General features: G+C 42.2%; 1 long non-coding RNA gene across 1 annotated transcript; it reads right to left on the bottom strand.

The window, feature by feature from the left end:
- Window positions 1–9,192: 9,192 nt before the first annotated feature.
- Window positions 9,193–10,158, bottom strand: LOC123098426 (uncharacterized). Its single transcript, XR_006447779.1, has 3 exons — window positions 9,996–10,158; window positions 9,551–9,690; window positions 9,193–9,454 (listed from the first exon to the last, which is right to left on the bottom strand). It is a non-coding gene; the product is annotated as an uncharacterized lncRNA (long non-coding RNA).
- Between the last annotated feature and the right edge of the window lie 12,481 nt (window positions 10,159–22,639).

The following is a 22,639-nucleotide window of genomic DNA, read 5'->3' as shown; positions in this document are numbered from 1 at the left end:
CTTGCAGTTCAAGGCCCAGTCCACTATTCAAGTTGCTTACTAGTGTAGCATAGGGTTCTAGGTGGAAGTTCAACTTAACAGTCTCCACTGCAGAACCGGTATATAAAACAGTGTTTTGGAACCAAAGTCAAATTTTGTGTGCCTCTGGGATCTGGTGGGGGATTGCTGGAATTTTTGTCTATTTGGGCCTAGCCCAATAGCAGTTTCAGAAATTCCTAATAAATCCTAGAGGCCCAAGCAGCCCATTCGTGCAAGGCAAGAGGTGGAACTAAAGTTTAGTCCCACATTGCTAGTTTAGAAGGAGTTGGACCTCTTTATAAGGGAGGCTCCTTCCCCACTTGTATGAGCATGAGAACAAGAGAGACATCCACGCGCACTCCTCCTCCACCGCCCGCCTCGCCACGCCACGCCACGCCTCATCACGATGCGTCGCGGGTTGCGGGAATGAGCCGAGCCGATGTCTAACTTTTTTCCACGCACTATGGGTATACGAAAGGTCACACGGAAGATGAAAAGTTTTTGCGATAGTGGAGTTTGAATGCGAACGGTGCTGCCCTTCAACTGCTGGTTGTTCGCTTCGTCTTCGTCTCTTCGTTTCACCTTCCGTCGCTGCCCTCTTGCCTCCTTCTCTTGCGCCTATAAAAGGGAGGTCGCTCCTCTCAGAGAGACGCACCAGAACTACATCCTCCTCTCGCCACCGGTTCCTGAGCACTGCGCTGTTGTTTCGATCTTCTCCATCCCGGCTTGCGGCAAGCACCGCAGGTCGGGACAGTAGGCCTCCGAAACCGCACCTCTTTGAGTCTTGTACGGGAGAAGGATGATAAGGTTTTTGGGGAGCGCTCTGCACGACTACTGACTCCTTCATCACGGACGCCCCGGACTCCGACGACTACTTCCCCAACGACGACTACTTCCCCGACATCGACAACCTCCTCGACGACATGGAGGACACCGACCCCAAGTCTAGTGCCTCTGCTCCAGCTGCTGTCTCGTACGTGTTCTTGCTTTTCCTGTTAGAGGTCCTGTCACAGTTTCTTCTTCTAGTGTTTGCCCTACACATGTTAGGATCTACCTCATATATGCATCTTGATCTACTGTCTGCTCTAGAGATGATCGGTTCTACCTCATATATGCAGATATTATTTACCCTCTCTTTGTCAAATCGCATGACTTGTTTTATCACTGCTATACTAGTCATGCTTCATCTAGTATTTCTGTTAATAAAATCATTCGGTAAATTGCTCATATTTCCAACAATCCAAAAACCTTATTACAGGCAATTTACCCCAAGTGGTTTTGCTGCTTCCATGAGACCTCCTATGTTTGAGGTTATCCACTATAAGAGGTGGCGCGTGAGAGCAGTCTTATGGTTTCAAACCATGAGTTGCTATGACGCCACTCTTGGCAGACTTGAAGGAGAACTTGATGCTCAACAGGCACAAGCTTTTCAGAAAATAGATACTCTGTTTAAGGCTGCTCTCTTGAGTATTCTTGGTGAGAACATAGTTGATGCTTATGCGTCAATTGACAATGGAAAAGATATGTGGGACGCACTCGAGGACAAGTTTGCGGTCTCGGATGCCGGCACTGAGCTGTACATCATGGAGCAATTCTATGATTACGGGATGACTGAAGAGCGCTCCGTGGTTGAGCAGGCTCATGAGATACAGTCATTTGCTATAGAACTTGAGCACTTCAATTGCATGCTACCGGACAAGTTTGTTGCCGGGGGTATCATCACTAAGCTTCCTCCTTCATGGAGGAACTTTGCTACCTTACTGAAGCATAAGAGAGAAGAGTTTTCCATTCCGGATCTCATTGGTACTCTTCATGTGGAAGAAAAGGCGAGAGCAAAGGACACACGTGCTCGAGGTATTGAGGGAGGATCTAGTGCCAATCTGGTACAGAAGAAGAACTTCCAACCCCACAAGTTCAAGAACAAGGGCATGTTTGATGGTAAAGCAAAATTTGATGCGAAGAACAAGGCTGTGCAGCACACGAACTTGGACCATGTCCCTCGCAAGGTCAAGCCAGCTATGAACGAAGCTTTGACTGCTCCATATACAACGGACGAAGTAAAGAGAGCGCTCTTTCAGATGTTCCCAACAAAGGCACCGGGGCCCGACGGATTCCCGGTGTACTTTTATCAGTGATACTGGGATGTTTGTGGGGAGGAGATTACTGCAGTGGTTCTTCGCATCATCAGGGGGAGGAGAGTGCAGAGATCATTAATGATACAGTGCTAGTGTTGATCCCAAAGGTAACAAGCCAAACCATCTCTCCCAGTTTAGGCCTATTAGTCTTTACAACATTCTGTACAAAATTGCCTCCAAAGTGATTGAAAATAGGTTGAAGATGATCCTGTCAGACATTATTTCTGAAGAGCAATCGGCTTTTTTCCCTAGACGGTTAATTACAGATAACATCATTTGTGCATATGAGTGCTTACATTTTATGAAGAGGAATAGATCCAAAACCAACAGTTGTTGTGCTTTGAAGCTTGATATGATGAAAGCCTACGACAGGCTGGAATGAGAGTACCTCCAGGCCATTATGATAAAGTTGGGCTTTTCTTCGGCATGGGTTGACACTGTCATGGGGATGGTTAGTTCAGTATCCTTCTCAGTCTTGTTTAATGGTGAAAAGCTTGAGCAATTTAAACCTACACGTGGTATTCGACAGGGAGATTCTATCTCCCCTTACCTTTTCTTACTTGCAGCAGAGGGCCTCACGTGCCTTTTAAAATCCAGTTCTTAGTTGTCTGCGTTTGGCGGTATTAAGGTGGCTCCGACAGCTCCTACTATTTGCAGATGACAGCCTGTTGCTATTTAAGTCAAGTGTGGAGGGAGCAGAGTTGGTTTCAAACCAGCTGAATACTTACTGTACAGCTTCGGGGCAGAAAATCAATCATGAAAAATTGTCTATTTTCTTCAGTAGAGGGCGTCCAGATTCTCGGAAAGAGGAGATAAAGCAAACTCTAAATGTCCAGAACGAATCCCTTAGCGAGAAGTATTTGGGCCTGCCGGCGGAGGTTGGACAATCAAAAAATGGCACTTTCAAGTAACTTCATGACAGAGTTTGGGAGAAGGTCAGAGGTTGGATGCAAAAACTCTTATCAGCGGGGGGTAAGGAGGTTCTTATTAAATCAGTGGCTCAAGCAATCCCAGTCTTCTCCATGTCCTGCTTCGGCTCCCAAGGGGAATTTGTGAGAGTGTGACCTCCATAATCCGTCAATTCTGGTGGGGAAGTAAAGATGGCAAGAGGAAACCATGTTGGGTGTCGTGGGACGTCATGACTAGGCCTAAGAACTTGGGAGGGCTAGGCTTTCGTGGCATCGAAATCTTTAATATTGCCTTGCTCTCAAGACAGGCTTGGAAGTTGCTGCAAGAGCCTGAATCCCTCAGTGCTCGTATACTAAAAGTTGTTTATTTCCCAACTTCTTCTTTCATGGATGTAGAAATTGGGTCACACCCTTCCCAGATTTGGCGCGCCATTATTGATGGCAGGAATGTTCTTAATCACGGAGTTATCAGGCGCATCGGTGATGGATTAACCACCAACATCTGGCGCCATAACTGGATTCCGAGGGTGGGCTTAATGAAGCCCAGGTCATCTCTGGTAGCGAACCCACCGCAGCTGGTACAGGAGCTTATCGACCCAACAGCAGCCGCATGGCGCGAAGAGTTTATCAGACAAGTTTTTCTGCCGATAGATGCCGAGGCAATACTCAAAATACCACTGTGCACTATGCAAGTTGACGATTTCTGGGCTTGGGCAGGAGATCCCAAGGGACGTTTTTCCGTCAGCTCGGCTTACAAAATGATTTACAATATGAAGATGGGGAGAGAAGCTTGGTTAGAGGAGACTGAGGAAATATCTAATGGAGCAGTGGAACGCAAAGGGTGGTCATCAATCTGAAATCTGCAAGTGCCATCAAAATTGAAAATATTCACGTGGAGGCTGACGCAACACTCGCTTCCCACCAGTGACGTTTTGCACCATCGGCATATGTCTTCATCACATGTGTGTGCATTATGTGGAGCTGAAGACAGTTGGCGCCACTCGCTAATTGATTGCAGCTACTCTTGATGTGTGTGGGCTTTATCTCAAGAGGTCTTGTTCAACATGTGTGCAGGCATAGAGAAGACCAAGCAAGGAAGTGGCTGTTTGCAATGAGTGACTCTCTGCCGCAAACTAAGCATAACACTTTGATTGTGACACTTTGGGCAATCTAGGAGGCAAGGAGGAAGATAATCCATGAAGGAATCTACAAAACACCTTTTTCTACTCATGCTTTCATCACAAGTTATATTTCAGATTTGAAGCATATTCAGAAACCTGTGGTGACGGCAGCAACAGCAGGAGTTCCACGCCCAACTTCATGGCTGCCTCCTCCGGCCGCCCATGCGAAGATTAACGTCGACGTGGCAGTCTCACGCGCTGGCCGGTTAGGGGCAGTGGGAGCGATCTGCCGTGACAGCACTGGGGAGTTCAAGGGTGCATCCGCATTCATTTTTAGAAACATCGAAGATCCAGAGGTTTTGGAGGTCCTAGCCATTAGAGAAGCACTGGCGCTAGCTGATGACTTATATGAGCGGAGAATCTTCGTCGCGTCCAACTGCAGGACTGCTGTTGAAGCAATCAAGGGGGGAATGTCGGCGTCATATGGAGCGGTGGCGCATGAAATAACATAACGAGCTAGGTTTTTTACTTCCTGCATTTTCAGTCATGAATTCCGGACCTCAAATTTCGAGGCACACAACCTCGCGAAGCATGCATTAACGTTGGGGACCGGCCGCCATGTTTGGTTAGGCCACCCCGGTGATTTTTTGTTCGTCCTTGTAAACATTGTGACGGTCTAATAAAGATTTCGCGAGTTTGTCTCAAAAAAAATCTACAAGAAACCTACATACAAAAAGGTACCGAGAAGAAATTAAAAGGCATGTACGCTTGACTATTGCTTTTCCTTCAACTCCTCCCCACTTACCTATTTTTTCTCTCCTAGGCCATCTCTTCATCTAGCGACGCCTCTTCTCCTCTTCCTCTTTCTGTACACTAGATCATTGATTGCGCGCGTTGCTGCGCCCGTCCATTTTATTAATAAAATGGTAGAAATTTCAATAATATATATGATTCCACAAAACATGGTAGAGTAGTACTTTTAGAATAAACAACGCAAAATAACATACAAACCATATATCTACAGATGTAAGTTAATCACAGAATCTGTTCGCACACATTCATTTTGATAAAAGGGTAATATAAAAATATTTTTTAAACCTCTATAGTATAATTATATAAAAAATAATGGTAGTACAATATGTATACTCGACATATACATTCAGTAAGAAATACAATATTTTTAATAGTTGGTCCATAATAAACTGACGACATACAAGCGATAACAGTACGGCCAAAGAAATACATTGTACACAAGGGAGCTACTTTACCCATTCTCTTGAAAATGGGAATAAATTGGAAAGGGCGCTGACATGCAACTTTATACTGAGGTAGACACGAGTCGAATTAGAAAGCTCGTAGGAGTTGGCAGTCACACTTACTTTACATCTTTTCAAATTTGTTGCGGTATCAGAAGGTAACGAATTAGGTTAGTGAGGGCATGTCAAAATATTATATGTGACAGTAGGTTGTTTCCTAGCAAAGAACAACTATAAGACTAAGAAAGACCTTGTATGCAAGTAGCCTAGAACATTGACTGAATGCCAATATTTGCAACAGTCAAGACACCTCATAAAGTATGAAGATACTTTTTTTTTCTAGCTGTGGGCTGTCGCTACAAACAAATGGTACCAGGTAAAGCAACGACATACGTAATCCCTCGTTCCCATAGAAATGGTTAGCAAATTTTCAAATCTGATCGGTTATAATTTTCTCCCCAAAAGCTAGCAGGCCATGGAGTAATCTAATCACCAATTAACATCATCAGATTTAGTACAGTTAATGGTAAGACAACATATCTGGTAATGAAAAATGTGTCATTTTCCCATGACCAGATAATAATATCATACAGAAAATGGTGTTGACATCCTAGCCAGACCACAAATAAAAATTTCCAAACCAGTTTAGTACTTACTGAGAAACACATGTTTGGAGGCGATGAAAAGGTCTCTTGCAAAATGGGATTATCTTGTGAATTCAAGCTTTGAGGAAACAAATGAAATATAAAGAGAAAACTTAAATGCAAACTTACTGATTACATATGATATTTCTATCCAAATTGTACTATACAAGGTAAAATCATATCAAGGTCACTGAGATAGCTCCACCAAAACATATGTTTTGCAATATTGGCAAGTAACATAAGGTGGGATAATAGTGCATAACAAATACATGGAACAACAACATAATCCATAATTCAATTAAAAAAATTGTAAAAATTATGAAAGTCAAACTAAAAGAAGGTACCCAACTGATTATTGTACAGATGCATTCATTATTTGTGATAGTGGTAACCTAGTTTCAGATCCCTTCAAAAGTTAATTAGTGAAAACTTCTAAACGTAGCTTTACTGTGTTAGAAAAGGTGGCTCGTTTTCAAGTAAAGGAAATTTAACTCATCAAAAAATGTTGATAATATAAGTTGCAGTATAAGACAGAATTTAATTACAAAATATATATACCGAATTCTTGCGATTTTATTTTTAAGGGCTTTGAGTGAAAGGTTGCATACTTGACTTTTCAGGTACATTGTTACCTGCAAGTGGAGCATAATAAATACAAAAAATATTCCAATTAAGTGATGTTAGTAGGATTATTACCAAATTATAGAGCTAAGAAACTTGCAATAACTAATACTTGAATGTGGGAATGAAAAATAACCCTATGTCATCCAAACTACTATGACGACTACTAATTTCCACTCTTGTGAGATGCCCCATTGTTAGTTGCACATATCCTATATACTTAAGAAGTTCACCCCCACTACTTGATTTATCTAAACATGCAGCCTATCCACCTCATCCTGCCACGTCACCAGCTTTCAACAAACAATTCTTCATTTTCTATGGGCGGAGCACTTTCTGATTCGTCGGCAAACTGGCGACTACATGCAGCCATTTATTAGATGCTCGCCAAGTCCAGAGAAACTACTGCACATAGAGAAAAGAAACCGACTGAGGCATACAAGAAGTTGCACTTGGATTTTGCGGTGTCCTCTCCTCTTCCCCTTCCCTGCATCTTCTTTTGACCTTCCTATATACAACCATGTAGGTTGAATCCCTTCTCCTTCCCAATCCTGACAAACAGATTACTCTTCTCCTTACCAAGCGGGCAGCGCCACGCCATGGCTCAACTAGGTGATCTTTTCTCCACCGTCGCCTACTCGGCTTAGCGACATTGTTGGAGCCGTAATATTCAGTGTATTTGGTTTACCCCTTCCTTCACATGTTCATATTTCCCCTTCTCATCTTCATATTTCCGCAGCCCCTTTCTTCACGTCCAGCAAATTAAGGTTGACACCTCCATGGCCGTACTCCTGATCTTCCATTACTGCTGCAAGGAGACCGGATGAGGCGTTGAGGCCCACGTCTAAGGAGGTAGATGGTGATGATTTAAGGATTCAAAGTTTCACACAACCTCTATTGTATTCAGTCGCCAGCGGGCGTGTCCTCCCACCCTTCTGGATGGCTCCTACTGTCCTACACCCGGTCTCCTGAGCTTCAGGTTACATCCTCCTCCCCATCAGAAGCTGAGTTACTCTCCTGCTCCCGTACCATGGTCTGAGGTGAGCAAGCATGTCAGCTACGGCAAAGAAGGAGGCAAGTTTCCTGATATATTCATCCTTATGCACGACACGAACTGCTCGATTGATTTATTGGAAGTGGCCGACATTGTAGGATAAATTAGTTTTAATTTTGAGGGCTCCCCTCTATATTTTTTGTTTACGTACAGTCTGAAACTCTAAATGTAGTATACATGCATCAAGCCTTGCCAAGAACCCCTGTGGAAGGTTAGGTAGCGTCACGTCTGTAGTATTGCAGGCAATAACGACCATGGACAAGCTCGATGGAATCAAGCCAAGTGAGGACACCAAACTTCCACACGCCTACTAAACCATGTAGCTACAAACATTGCAGTTTATGGATAATAATGCTGATCTCTATCTGCTTCAGGTATGAACAACTAGAGATGAATTACTAATGTATATATTATGTCAAAGTAAATGTACGTAGACCTTATTTCGGATGAGGGGAATCATATCCAGAGTTCCAAAGTTCTTCTATCATATATTAATAGATAGATTACAATTGATTTTTGTGTACAGCTGCAGTACATTTCTGATGTATATGTGGTGTGACAGAATTGTTGATAATAATGTGCACCTCACTCCGTTTCCAACTATCTGACACAATTTTCGAGATTAATATATTTTTGGCAGAGAAGGGATCATGGTTCATCGCTTGATGATAATAAAACATTATCTATTTTTTTTGCAAGTGCACGCCTTCAATTCTTCACTCATCTATGTTGAACTAAAATAAACGTCATTTCTATAACACATTCAGTTTTTGGATTTACCTAGGATGGTGGAAAAGGATGCAAATGTATGTGTTGTGCTGATAAAAATATGCAAAATACGAGCAACTGAAATTAACAAACTACAATAGTATCATTTTAACCTCGGTAAGTTTCTGAAGTTTCTTTCATTTTCCGTATGCAACAGAGGATGACATAGAAGTGTTTCTATTTGATAGCTCCCTTTGCCCTTTTTCATTTGTAATATTTGCATGCGGATGCCAAATGCTTTTTACTTTGCTGCACTGTTGAAATTGAGCTGAAGTACACTTCTCCAACATTGTTCCAGCTATAAGTAAATCTCCCACTGAATATTTGATAGTTCCTCAATTAGTTCCACTTCTCATTCATGTTTTATATATTACAGTTGCTGAGCATACATGTTATGCTTACCAACATTTGTACTACTATCTTCGAATATTGCATAGCTTAAGAAATAGCGGACTAAACCTTATCTGGTAAACTTTGTGATGCTATCACCAATTCATTTCGGTATATATATATATAGTTCTTAATTCTTGCTGATCATAATGCGGATGATTTAATGTACTAAGTAATGTTCCAATATCCTGCACTTACCGGTGTTTTACATACACACATTTTCTATTCATGTTCATGTATATATAACCAAATATCATCAAAATATATTGCATGCAATTCCCGCAGCAACGCGCGGGGTATCATCTAGTTAATTTTAGTTTTAGTCACATGTCACATGGGAGAGAACCAAGTATGTGAACATTTCAAAATAGAGATATTGGGTATAGATGAAGAGGAAGTTGCTTGATGTACAGAATCCTCTGGAGCATCTGCCCGTCTCCTCTCGGATCCTCTCTCCGGTGGTGACTCAGGCAGTACGGCCGCGCGCCTACCAGTCTACAAATATGCTCAAATCAGTTGACCACCGCCAACAACATTAGCTGTATGTACAAATTAGATTGGAAGGATGTCAGGACAAAGAATTTTTTTGGTGGAAGAAGGATTCGTACATGAAACGGAAAGAAATATAGGGGGACCTGATGCACTATTGTTGCCCATACACATGTCCTCTCTTGTACAGTGCCCTCCATCACCTCCATTCTGAATTCTGCAGAGCACGGCCCGACCTCCTTGCGCGAGCACCATGGAGAAGAACAGGTTGCCCACAAAGAGTTCCCTATACCAAGAAAAAGAGTGGAAGATTGAATTAAAATAGGCGTTGATCCACCGTCGTCGGCTAGGAGCAGGATGAGACGTCATCAGCCACTAGCGCCATTGCCGCCAGAGCTATGCATGTGGAAATGTGTCCCAAAGACCAGTGGCCCTTGCCGCACGGTTGCCCCGCCAGGACCACCTGGAACCCTAGCGCGGGTTTCATCGCCGCAACCTCAGCGGAGGCGTCGCCGGCTCGTTTCCGCTCACGACAGCTCGGTTAGGGATTCTCAGGGCCTGATAGAGAAGGGGGAGGATGAGCGAACTGACCTGGATGCAGCCGCTCTAGCACCGGATCCCTCCCGGCGCCTCGCCTTCGTTGGATCCCCTGGACCGCCGGTGGCCTCGCACGGTCACACCCGTCTCATCAGCTCCCTTGAGTGCTAGATCCCTCACCGCAGCTGGCATCCGATCCCCTCGACCACCAGTTCCCTCGCTAGCGGCTAGCGTCGCCTCCTCGGCTACAGATGATATAATGGGCCATTGAAGCCCAATCAGCGACAACAGGCCTCCAAAAAAGTTTCCAGAATAGCTGCCATTAGGACAGGCGGGCCCTGTCGCAGTAAACTGGCGCTGAAACATGATCTGACGGCCATAAACAATCTGAATCTGTAATCCAACGGCCAAAATCATTGATGACGTGAGAGAGCTCGCTTTAGATTAATTAATACTAGAGAACCAAAGGAAACGTACGGCCATGAAACCCCTCCTATTATCCTTTTAATTTCTACCGTTTCCTTAAGATATGTAGACTTGGTTCGTCTCCTAGTGACTGCCCCGAGCACTTCATCTCCCTCCTCCACCCACGCCTTCACGCACACATGTACAGAAACCAAAAGCCAATAGCCATGGTTCTGCCCTTCCTCCAATTTCCTTAACTCTAGACCGTTTCCAATTCCGAAGACATATAGACGTACGCCCTAGACTCCTCTTCCATTCTAGCAGCAGCCTCTGCCCCTTCCTTACTCCTCTCTAAAAGACATCTCCATGAACTTGTGAATCTCCATGGACGCCGGTGCTCGTTCCCGGTGACTCAAAGCACCTCCATCAAAATCTTCGCGCCAGATGATTCCCCTTGATGCCATGAATCCATTCAGGGAAGAAGGAACGCATTCCATCGACTACACATGAAGAATTTCGCATGTCCACATACACTGTTCATCAAGTTCGTCGCACCGTTCCGTCAAACTCGGTGAGCCTCTATCCAATTCGTATTGCACACCTTTAAACATCACTCATATTATCTCCTAGACATCAAAGTTCCTCCTAGTTATGTTGTTGGTCATATTTCCATCATTTTTGTTCATCGTTTGATCTTGACCCCAAGAGAAGAAACGTTTTATATGGTTGTAGCAATCCCGTAGTGGAGTCCGATTACTTGTTTGGTTAATCGAGTTTTATTTTAGATTTTTGGTTGTTGATCAGACTATTTATTAATATGTTATTTCTTGTGTTCTGGATACACGTAGGAGTGTGTGCTAGCTATCTCATAATTTGTGTGTGTCATATGATTTACTAGATTTAGTTTACTCTTGTTTAAATTGCTAAAATAGTTGTAAATTGTTTCGGCTCGATAATTTGTGGTAACACGTAATTCTCTTTTATGCATGCGTACTAATATTTATGAATTCTAGTCATGTGTAGTATTTTGTGTTTTTAATATAGGTTGATTTTGAGTTACTAAATGTCGTATAATTTTGTAGTCATGTGTTATGCGAGTGTACAAGTTTTTGTGAATGATTGCCACGTGTAGAAGTTGAATGGTGTATTTGATTATCATTGTTTGTACGTGCTTGGCGGGTGTTATTTTTTAATTAGATTTAGATCATTATTAGTGTAATTTTTAATTATTATTTTAGTAGTATTGGTACTGTTTATTGTTCTATATTGAGAATGTGTACAAATTTTTGGTGATATGTCCATGCCTAGAACCTTGTAGAATTATTATCTTTGCCCGATTTCTTTAATTGTGAAATACTTATTGTCTTGATTATTTTAATTTTATTTAAAATGGCAGTCTTATATATTGTTTAAATATTCAATTCCATCCATTCCATATTTTGTTATATTGGTTTAAAATCATTGTCATGTTTATGATCGATGTTCATATTTTTTCCATATGTGTTGTTGCATAGTTCTTTTATGCTAGAAGTCAAATAATACGCTTTCTTGTTTGAGAACAAACCCATTGTGGTTCTTGTCGCATAACATACTATTGCCTAGATGGCCCTCTTGTTTTGTAGATATTGTTATCCATTATTTCATGTGGTTGGTTGCTTCATGTCATGATTCAGATTTGTATTGCTATTTATGGTATATGCTTGTATCATAGAATTTAATTTATACTTCTTGTTAGTTATCCTAGATGTTTTGTTTACCTAGGATGTAGTTGCGCATGCTTAGTTGCTAGATATGCCATGTTACTACTTACTCAAAGTAGAATGCATATTTTGGTTATATGGCTACCATGTGGTATATCATTGCTAGTTTGTATCTCGTGTTCATGCATTGGTTAGCCTTCACTTGTTAGATATACATGATAGTAGTTTGTTGGTCTCATACATTCTTCTATTGAGTAAATTGTGCGTTATCAATACTTGTCATGTTATTGTGATTGCATAATTAGGCTGTATAGCATGTGCGTAGCAATTGAGGTACTAGATCATGCCTAAGTTGTCTACCTATGTACTTGCAAGTGTATGGCGTACTAGATAAGAAATACATGGAATCATGTTATTCATTTTTGTATAGTACTTTGGTTGAAGTGATCGATGAGATGACTTAGATGTTTACCTGCTTAGTACTCCCTCCGTCCGGAAATACTTGTCGAAGGAATAGTTGTATCTAGACATATCTTAGTTTTAGATACATCCATTTTTATGCATTTCTTGGACAAGTATTTTGGGACGGAGGGAGTATGATTTCCCTTTGGTTTATAGGTCACAAGTAGCATGATAGTGTTGTTTGCTAATGCCATGCTTGATAGCCATGTTAGTTGATAGCAACTAAGTTATGTTATATTGGGTGTATTGTGTTATTTGCATAGTGTGTAGCTTTAATGATATTCCATGTTTATCATTATATTAACTTATTGCATTGTTGTATGTAGTCGTCGTTCATTCAAGTGATCCTTCATGTTTTGTTATGTTCTATGTGCTATAGTTGAGTACTTATTCCATTGTGTTTCTTATAGATGATTACCCTTGTCACATGTTAGTACTATGAGTGTTCTATACATGTCACAATAGTTCTCTACATGCTTCGAGTAGTTTATTGTCCATGTTAGTAGAGTTGTGCGTTGATCATATACCGAGCGTATATAGTTTGATGTATTGTTTAAACTGTGTGGTGATAATCTTTTTGCTGGAGGTTATGTGGATGATCATTCTCTTTTCATAAAGAGCATGTACTAGTTCGGTATTTTCTCATGATTACTTGAGTGTTTGATGCTTCTGTTGTTAGTTGAGACATCTTTATGATCCTATACCCACATGCCTTGTGTGAGATGTGTCTCATTATTAAGTTGATTAATTAGTTTCTACCATAACATTGGTTGTGTTTTGTTATAGAAGTGCTTGCTAATAGTTGTTATGGTTGATGTTTGTACTTTCCTTGTTGTTAACTACTATAAATATTTAGAAATATCTAAATATTTATTTCTGGTTACTTGTTACTCTTATTCATGCCATGTTCTTACTTGTGGTATGATGAGGTTACAATAGGTTGTATTACCATGTCATTTATAGGACAATTGTTATTCATTGATTCGATGTGTTGTTTATTTTTTAGACCTAGATTCAACTCAAATCATGTGTATTGTATGATGTTTCATTGCTTAACTAGTATGGTTTGTAATGTTGGTTTGGTTGTCTTATGGGATACTTGCCTCTGAATTATTATATAGTTGATGTGCATGTTTGGATGCCATTGACCATTATAAATATTTGGATTACATCTAATATTTATCATGGTTAACTTTTACCTTTATCAAGTCATATTGTGATTGTGTAGTTAAATGCATAGGATGGTTCCATTTCATGTGTGTTGATGCCATGGTGTTTGTTATATGGTAGTTTCATATTTAGCTGAGATGTATAGTGGATACCGCTTGTGGTCAATAGCATAATTCATATTAGAACGTTAGTCTTGATCATCAACCTTCGTAACCCGTGTCAACTTAAACCATGTCACTTCGTTGAATCATCTCTCTTACCTTCCTATCATGCTATCTCATTTTGTAATCTCCATCTTGATCAGTATCTTGCTATCCATCCACTCTTGATTTGTTTTGGATGTTATTTGTAATTTATTGCTTTGGTATTTATTTGTTTGTCTTTTGCTATCGTTGCGACGAGTAGGGAGTGACGAGGTTGGATATGGACAGAAACAGGTTACGGAAGAAGGACTCAACAACAAAAGCATGCCTCCTTCTTGATCATACTTATCCTATGGTTTACAAAATTGCATTGAGTTTTATTGTTACTATATGCATGCTATTTTAATTCTCGTAGCTAGCGTGTCGATTGACACATTACCCTGATCCTATTGTCGCCTATTTACTTGACACATGTGTAGAAGTACATAACTCTGGGTTCTCTTAAATATACAGAGCAGGCCCTTCCCATCGCATCTAGCTTTTCCACCTCGCGATCATCATTTTCAACCTCCGTCGATCATCTCGACCACAACCATGTCCACCTCCGCTGTTGTTTCCACCACCGGCCTCAACTACAATATCTCCGAGCCTCTCACCAGGACGAACTACGTCCTTTGGCGAGCTCAAGCCCGATCCCAAATAATGGGCGCCTGCTTGTATGGCTATATTGACAAAACCATTGAGGAGCCTCCCAAGAACATCGTCGCAAAGGATGAAGAGGACAAGGATCAGGTGGTGCCAAACCCTGCCTACGCCCCCTGGCTAGTCCAGGACTAGCAAATCGTCGCCTATCTCCTTTGAAACCTCTCCAAAGAGGTCCTCGTTCAGGTGGCCTCGCTGGAGATCTCGCATGCGATCTGGATGGCGCTGTCCAACATGTCCGCGGTGGTCTCCCTCTCTAAAGTCAACAATCTGCGTGCCGCTCTCACCAACGCCCAGAAGGGCACACAATCTGCATCAGCATACTTCGGCTACTTGTGTTCCCTCTCCGACGAGCTCGCGGCGGCGTGGAGACCACTTGGAGAGCCAAAACTCATCTCGTTCATCGTTGTCGGTCTGGACATGGACTATCAACCACTTATCTCTGTGCTTGATGTCTGCACCGAGCCCATCAGGGTGGATCTTCTCTTCTCCCTGGTGGCCAACTTCGACCAGTGGGTCGAGCTATATCATGGCAATGGTTCTGGTGGCTTCAAGTCTTCAACAAACTTGGCCTCGCGAGGACGATAGGGAGGTAGAGGTGCCTACCGCAACCAGAAAAACGGGAGCGCTGGTGGACCTCGTGGCGGCGGCGGCTACTCTGGTGGCGGCTACCAAGGAGGTGGTGATGTTGGCGGCTACCAAGGAGGTGGTGATGTTGGCGGCTACCAAAACAATGGAGGCTATAGTGGCGGCGGCCATCAGGGTGGTGGTGATAGCTGCTACCATCACCCCGACAACAGCGGCGGCAACAACAACTAGCGGCCCTCCAACAATAACCGGTGTCCCTTCCAAGGCTATGAGGGCTATGAAGGCAAGTGTCAAATATGCAAGAAAACAAATCATATTGCTAAGGATTGTGATTGGCGTTATGTTGATGACAATTCCCAAAAAAAGAAATTTGTCGTTGCAGCCGACGGGTCATACGGTGTTGACACCAATTGGTACATGGACAGGGGTGCGACCAACCATATCACTGGAGAACTGGAGAAGATAACTATGCATGACAAATATCGTGGCCATGATCAGATCTGCACCGCAGCAAATGGTGTAGGTATGGAGATTAGTCGTATTGGTCAGTCAATTATCAAAACCCCACATAAAGATCTTGTCTTAAAAGAAATCTTGCATGTTCCTAATGCTTCCAAAACACTTCTCTCAGTTCATCGTATTGCCCTTGATAATAATGTTTTTCTAGAGTTTCACCCATATTTCTTTTTTATCAAGGACCAGGCCACGAAGGGAGTTCTCCATAGGGGTGACTATATTCAAGGGCTATATGTGTTGCTTCCTCAATACTGCAAGTTTAATAAACAAGTCTATGGTGCCATCAAAATTTCAGTTGAAAGGTGGCACAGTCGTTTAGGTCATCCGTCGTTTGCTACTGTTCATCAAATTCTTAGTAGAACTAAGCTCCCATTTGTTGGTGAGCGGAACTCGGAAACTATTTGTGATTCATGTCAAAGAGCACAAATTTCATCAATTACCTTATCCTGAGTCCACTAGTGTCTCTACCAAGCCTTTGCAACTCTTTTTTTCTAATGTATGGGGTCATGCACCCACTTCTGTTGGTAGACACTCTTATTATGTGAGTTTTAATGATGACTATAGCAAGTATACTTGGATCTATCTTCTTAAAAACGCTCAGATGTGTTCCAAGTTTTTCACAATTTTCAAGCCTTTGTTGAACACCAGTTTGACGCCAAAATTCTTGCCATGCAATCCGATTGGGGTGGGGAATATGAGAAGCTGAATTCTTTTTTTCAAAAGATAGGTATCTCTCATCATGTGTCTTGCCCTCATGCTCATCAACAAAATGGTTCCGCCGAACGAAAACATAGACACATTGTCAAGGTAGGTCTAGCTCTTTTAGCTACGGCCTCCATGCCTTTGAAATTTTGGGACGAAGCCTTTCTTACCGCTCTTCATCTTATCAACATGTGGCCTAGTCGTACTATTGCTCATGAAACTCCCATTGAACGTCTCTTCCATGTCACACCTGACTACACTACCCTTCGAGTGTTCGGTTGTGCGTGTTGGCCAAATCTTCATCCCTACAACACTCGCAAACTTATGTTTCGCTCAAAACAATGTGTCTTCCTTGGTTATAGTGCACAACACAAGGGTGTCAAGTGTATAGATGTTCCAACTAGTCGTGTATATATTTCTCGTGATGCTGTTTTTGATGAAACACAGTTTCCCTTTGCAAACCTACATCCCAATGGTGGCACCCTTCTTCGAAAGGAGATTCTTCTCCTTCCTTCTCATTTATCTAGAGTACACTGTGTGGACAATGATGATTTATTGATTCAATTGAGACTAATCCTCCTAACCATGTATCTGAGTGTGCTGCTACAGGTGATAACAGTGTTGAAAAACGGTGCTCCAAATGATGCAAATTTGACGAAAAATGGTGCATGTACATGTTCTGTCGGTGCTCCAAGCTATCAGGAGAGATCCTCCTCGAGATCTGCCCCTCTGATCATGCCAGGGTTGACAGCATCCGCCTCGGGATCAATTTCCAGTCATACAGACCCATGTCCCGCTCCAACCTCTGGTCCGGGTCGTCCCAGTATCGGCACGCGGTCGGTCTCTGCTGGGTTTGCGCCTTCCCCGAGTTCGCCTCTTGCGCCCGCTGCCATGCTGCCCCAATCAGCGGCTGGGGATCGGCTGCCCATGCGGTTTCTCGTAACACCCGCGTCTACACCAGGTGGACCCCACACCTGACAAAGGCGCCAGCCGTGCGCGCGCGATCCGAGCCTGCAGTGGCTGGATCCCCCAGATCTTTTGTGCTCGCCTCTTCTTTGCCTATTGCTTCTTCGACCGCAAATGATCCGGCGGATGAGGGGAATCCAGTAGCTGCCTCAGGATCTCCTGAGTCTGTCCAGGACCATGCAACAGCATCGGCTGAGGCCGGATCTTCTGTGCATACTCCGCCATGCACCCGTCTTTGCACAGGTGTTATTCAACCCACTAATTACAAAATAAAGTTTGGCTTGGCTGCATCCACAAGAGAACCGCGCACACATCATGAGGCCCTTGCTGATCCAAAGTGGAAGGAAGTAATGGATGATGAGTGTCACGCTCTCCAGAAAAACTACACGTGGCATTTGGTTCCATTGCGACTAGGTAAAAATGTGATTGATTGCATATGGGTGTTTCGAATAAGGAGGAGGTCAGATGGTACTATTGATCATTACAAAGCTAGGCTTGTTGCAAAGGGGTTTAAGCAGAGGTATGGCATTGATTATGAGGATACATTTAGCCATGTTGTTAAAGCTGCCACTATTCGTCTTGTCCTATCCATAGCTGTATCCAGAGGATGGAGTCTTAGACAGCTAGATGTGCAGAATGTGTTTGTTCATGGTGTTCTGGAAGAGGAAGTTTACATGAAGCAACCTCCTGGGTTTGAAGATAAGAACAAACCTTTTCATGTTTGCAGGCTTGATAAATCTCTCTATGGATTGAACCAAGCTCCTCACGCTTGGTACTCTCGCTTGAGCACAAAATTGCAGCAACTTGGTTTTGTTCCTTCAAAGTCTGACACATCATTATTCATTTACAAGAAGTACAATATATTGATCTTTGTTCTTATCTATGTTGATGATATCATTGTTACAAGTTCCTCAGATAATGCAGTAAAGGCTCTCTTGTCAAATTTGAACTCGGAATTTGCTCTCAAGGATCTAGGGGACTTGCACTTCTTCCTTGGAATTGAGGTCAAGAAAAACAGAGAAGGTGGTCTTCATCTTTCCCAATAGAAATATGCAACTGATCTTTTGAGCAGAGTTGGCTTGCAAGGTTGTAAACCTTCACCCACACCATTGTCCATTTTAGAAAAACTTTCTCTTGCTGAAGGAGAACTTTTGAGCCAAGAGGATGGTACTAGATACAGAAGCTTAGTCGATGCACTTCAGTATTTAACTCTCACAAGACCCAACATTTCCTTTGCTGTCAATAAGGTTTGTCACTTTCTTCATGCACCTACTACTGCTCATTGGGCTATAGCAAAACGCATATTGAGATATGTGAAGAACACTTTAAGTGTTGGGCTAACTTTCTCATCCACTCTTGTGAGTGCTTTCTCTGATTCAGACTGGGCTGGCTGTTTGGATGACAGAAGGTCCACATGTGGTTTTGCTGTTTTCTTTGGTCCTAATCTTATTTCCTAGTGTGCAAAGAAACAGACTACCGTTTCCAGATCAAGCACCGAGGCAGAGTATAAGGCATTAGCAAATGCCACAGCAGAAATTATTTGGGTAAAGGCTATTCTTAAGTAACTTGGACTACATAACACAGAGACTCCTTGTCTTTGGTGTGACAATCTTGGGGCTACATACTTGTCTGCTAATCTTGTTTTTCATGCAAGAACCAAGCATATTGAGATTGATTATCATTTTGTGAGAGAAAGAGTTGCTAATAAGGAACTGGATATTCGATTTGTTCACTCAAGAGATCAAGTTGCAGATGGCTTTACAAAAGCTTTGGCCACAAGACCATTTCAAGAGTTCAAGCGTAATCTCAACTTGAGGAGTTCAGATTAAGGGAGGATGTTGAACATGTCATATGTTGGGCCGGGCTAGCTTGCCTTGTGCGCCACACTATATAGATAGAGATAGATATGATATCCTCTGTTTAAGTTGTACTAGTCTCTATCTTAACCTCCTGTAATCTCTTTCCTCCTCTCTCTCGGTTATTCTCCTAACCGAGTATGTTTGTAAACCTATCGAGAGGATCTCTCTCATCACGTAATATAACTCACACGGGCTCCCTCCTAGGGAGTTGAGATGATTCATTATTCCTTACAGGAGGGAGCTCGTACTAAAAGAACAGCAAGAAGTTTCTGAATTAGTGAGTAGTTGAGCGGCAATTACATTTGCGAATAGCATAGTCCTGATGATCCAAAGTAACCTACTTATTCCAAGTAATAGAGAACTTAATATGCATGGTGTGCTAGTTCTGTTCACTTGGCTACGATGTAATAACAGAGGCGAGCATGTGATACGTGTGTTGAAGCCATTCAAGAAATGTTTATCACCTATTTTTAATCATGTGTTTGGACTGCACAATCATGTGATCAACCTGCTTGCATGTTTAGTTGACGATCCCTTGAAAAAAACAAAGTGAAGGGAAATATTGTGTTTGGTTGGAGGGAACTTGCGTGAAAAGAATGGTGTGGAGTTTCTGAATGAGTGAGTACTTGAAGGATGTGTATTCCATGCCCATTGCATCATGAAAGATGTGTGAAATGTGGGAACCGACTCATTTCAGCACATGATATCATCCACATGATAGGTATTTGTTTACCATTTCTTTATCACATATAATTCTATACAAGTGAAAAGAGCTAATCTTTCATGGTGGGAAGTTCTAGAATGAGGAGTTGAGCGAGAGCAATTGCATGACAAGACTAAATATAGTCATGTCAAGAATATCTAAGCCCAAATATAAATAAACAAAAGTAGCTCTCACTAATGCCCAGAAGGAGAGCAAAAGGTGATCTTAGGATGGATGGTTTCGCACATGCCGACTACACAGACGACATGAAGAAGCTTGGATAACCCCTTCGATAGATCAAAGCGGATCGCTTGGCATTATTGGCCTTGGTCGTCATATCAACTAAATGTGGCTCCTCCTTGGAAGTGAGGCATGTGTTGCATCGTGACCTGAAAGTAGTCAACAACACACTTGCCACGGACCAGGTGTTTCAGCACCGCATCTTTGTGGGTCATCGGCTCGTCCGCGTTTGAAGAGCGGATACCACTTCGAAGTGTGGCATCGTTGCCACACCGTCTAGTAGCAAGTCATTCAAGATGTGTTCACCATGCCTTATTAATCATGTTTTCGTAGCCATAAACAAAGTGAAGGGAAATATTGTGTTCTTGTTGAATTGAGATCACACTAAAAGAATGGCGAGTAGGTTTTGAATGGGTGAGTAGTTGGACAGCAATTGGATTTCCAAGTAGGTTACTCTTGTACTCCCTCCGTCCCACAATTCTTGTCTTAGATTTCTCTAAATGCGGATGTATCAAGTCACGTTTTAGTATTAGATACATCTGTATCTAGACTAATCTAAGACAAGAATTTTGGGACGGAGGGAGTATGATCCAAAAGAACCGTCCCTCAAGCAGTACACCAACTTAATATGCATGGTGTACCATCACTTGACTAGTAAGTAAGAGCACATCATCATGAAATATGTGTGTAATTGGAACCAGCTCATTTTAGCCAAGTTTCTCCCTTTCGAGAACAACATATCATCCAGGCCACAAGTGTTTAAGCAAGGCACTTTAGCAAGTGGTCAGTACACTGCAGAATCTCTGACCAGTAATTCAATACAAGTGAAAATGATGCTTTCATGGTGTGAAGTTCCTGAATGAGTAGTAAAAAACGTACAAATCCTCTTAGTAAAAGAAGTTACTAACAAGAATGACACGAATAGCCAAACTTCGAGGTCGACAAGTGTTGATTACATGTGTTAATGGAACGGCATGAGTTTATCATTTTCCCTTGGCAAAAAGTGATTATCTCTTCTACCATGGTATAATCAAGACCATTATTGCAAGTATACCTATTTACACAAGGCCACACATAACTATAAGTGAAAGAGTTATACAACTCGTGCCAGTAATATCATCTATACATTAGATGAACTCCTTAGAAAGCTAAGCCCAAGTCCAGGCAGCTTCCACCTCATGCTTCCTTCACTCGAGGGCAACACCTTGTGGTTCTCCTGGAATGCAACTGGAGCCAATTAAAATCATCATCCAAGGCAGCAAAACCAACTTGATTTGTGTAAACAAAGTGCATCGATAAAAAGGGGTCAATGTTTGCAATGTTCAGAAACTGAAACCAGACCTGGCTTTCGTCCTCGCTAGGATCGGCTATTGATGCGACCGTTTGAAGAGATACAAGAGGAGACTGCGGCAACTGCAGGAAAGTAACATGCAGCAAGAAACACATAAATTAGATTCCCGGTGGCAAGAGCTGGAAAAGAAAAGAGCCTTTACTTTGAATACAAAAACAAAGGTTGGTCTTATTTACCATTTTATTAATGTTTTGCTCTGAAGAGGAGAATCCTAGAGCTGGAAGGAATGATGAGACCTGAAATTGAAAATATCTCTTCAAAGTAAGACTCTAGAAGTAACGGTAGTTGATGCAGAACCAATAGCGAATCATGTAACCAACATGCCACTAAAGAATTGCATAAGCTAGGCAGACCACTTGCCTGAAGAATATTAGGATTCTGGCCACCATGTTCCAGTTGTTGGCTGAACCCAACCAAGGCTTCGGTTGCACGCACGGTACGATCCTGATACAGGTTTGAAAGTAGTAGATAAAATCAGCAACATGTAAAGTACTCCCTCCGTTTCAAAATAGATGACCCAACTTCGTACTAACTTAGTACAAAGTTGGTCATCTGTTTTGGAACTGAGAGAGTAGTAGATAACAGTATAATGGGCATGGGCGTGTACTTACCTGGGTGTCCTCGATACCAGACAGGCTTGACCCCTGTATATTCAAGATAAATAAGTGCACCCGTGAGTGATATGTAGCTCATGTAAGCAAGGTATGCATGTTTCAGGGTACAAGGCACCTACCCATATCTCAACCGTACGGCTGACTTCTTGGAGCTCCTTCTAAAAGGCGCTCAGATCCACATGGATCACTGCGACCTACAAGACAGTAAATAAATTTAGTAAAAAATCAAAATAAAATAAATAAATAATAAAGTCAGTAAAACAAGTCGAAGATAAAAGAGCCCAGATTCCAAATGAAGAAATGAAAACTCGAAAAGGATCCTTCTGATTCTCAAAGAATGAGTGGCAAGGGGATTGATACCGGGAAAGATTTCTTCTTATCATAGGACGTGATTTGATCTACATTTGTTTGGTAAAAGAACAATCTTCTTCTTTAATCATATGATAAATGGAAAGTGTTCAATTATGATTAAATGGAAAGTGTTCAATTATAACATGAAAACGTGACTCGGTTTGGTCTTAGTTAGTCTCCAGGATGGAGTGGAAGAAGGGCGGAGACTCTCGAACGAGGAAAAGGA

This window comes from Triticum aestivum, chromosome 1B (genome assembly GCF_018294505.1).
Source record: "Triticum aestivum cultivar Chinese Spring chromosome 1B, IWGSC CS RefSeq v2.1, whole genome shotgun sequence".
Taxonomy (NCBI): Eukaryota; Viridiplantae; Streptophyta; class Magnoliopsida; order Poales; family Poaceae; genus Triticum; species Triticum aestivum.
This window is presented reverse-complemented; position numbering and strand designations above follow the sequence as displayed.